The sequence below is a fragment of the Octopus bimaculoides genome, chromosome 4 (assembly GCF_001194135.2).
Source record: "Octopus bimaculoides isolate UCB-OBI-ISO-001 chromosome 4, ASM119413v2, whole genome shotgun sequence".
NCBI classification, from domain to species: domain Eukaryota; kingdom Metazoa; phylum Mollusca; class Cephalopoda; order Octopoda; family Octopodidae; genus Octopus; species Octopus bimaculoides.
This window is the reverse complement of record NC_068984.1, coordinates 129,349,640-129,350,870: the sequence shown is the minus strand read 5'-3', so window position 1 is coordinate 129,350,870 and position 1,231 is coordinate 129,349,640.

Genomic DNA, 1,231 nt, shown 5'->3' with positions numbered 1-1,231 from the left:
GCGTAGTTCTCGAGTTTTAGGGATTCACACAGACAGACAGACAGACAGACACACACACATTCTCATTTTTATATATATATAGATTAAAACTACATTTTTTTTGTTTGTTTGGCTCACTACACTAAGTATGTTAGGTCTTGGGGTCGATCGGAGGCTATGGTAGAATATCTATGCTAGAAGCTGAAGATGCTACTCAGTAGGACAGCATCCAGGCCTTATAATTGCGAAACCAAATATTTAACCACTCAGCCATGCTTGCATACGTAATGTTGTTGTATAAGCACACACAAACTACAGTCTGAATAGACAGTCTGGCGTAACATGTAACAATGACGATAATGCCTTGAGATAATAGAGAAGATAGCGTGTGGAATAAGAAACTAAAATAGTTGTGAAAATTGCTAGAAAGCATTAGATAAAAATAGTAAACGAAAATAGCGAAGAATAATGAATAAAAACCATAGAAATTAATTAATAAAACTGATCTGTGAAATCTTTTCTTTCATCTTTTACTTGGTTCAGTCAACGGACTGCAGTCATACTGGAGCACTAGCCTAAAGGGTTTAAGTCGAAAGAATCGACTCCAGTAGTTTATTTTCTTTTTACTGCAAGTCTTGTACTTATTCTCCCGCTCTCTTTTGCCGAACTGTTAAGCTACAGTGACGTAAACAAACAAACACCAGTTATCAAGCGGCGAGGGAATGAAAACACACACACACACACATACACACACACACACACACGTGTGTAAATACATGTATAAATGCATATCCATGTAAGTGTGACTAATATGAATGTATGCACGTATGTGCTATCATAAATGTTCCAGTTTGATTGTCTATGACGGGGGTTCTCAACCATGGTTTTATCTATGGACCCCTTCGATTACTATTTTATTCTGGTGGACCCCCGTAGCCATTCGATGTTTAAAAACTAGTTTTATAGAAATTTCTTTCAAAATTCCTATTTTGTTTTTCCACACATTCACTTGTGTAGGTTGAACTAAGCAAAATGTTAGAGAAAGAAACCTAACTCTTTCTTGCAATATACACTAACACAAACATCTAAAGGAAAATTTTTTCAGGGTCCCTTGAAATACTACTATGGATCCCCACTTTACTATTTTGTTGCGTGGGCCCCCAAAATGTTACATGGATCTTCAGGGGCCATATAGAACCCGGTTGAGAACCCCTGGTCTATGATTTAGCAGTAATTTCTCTTTCGGCTGCAG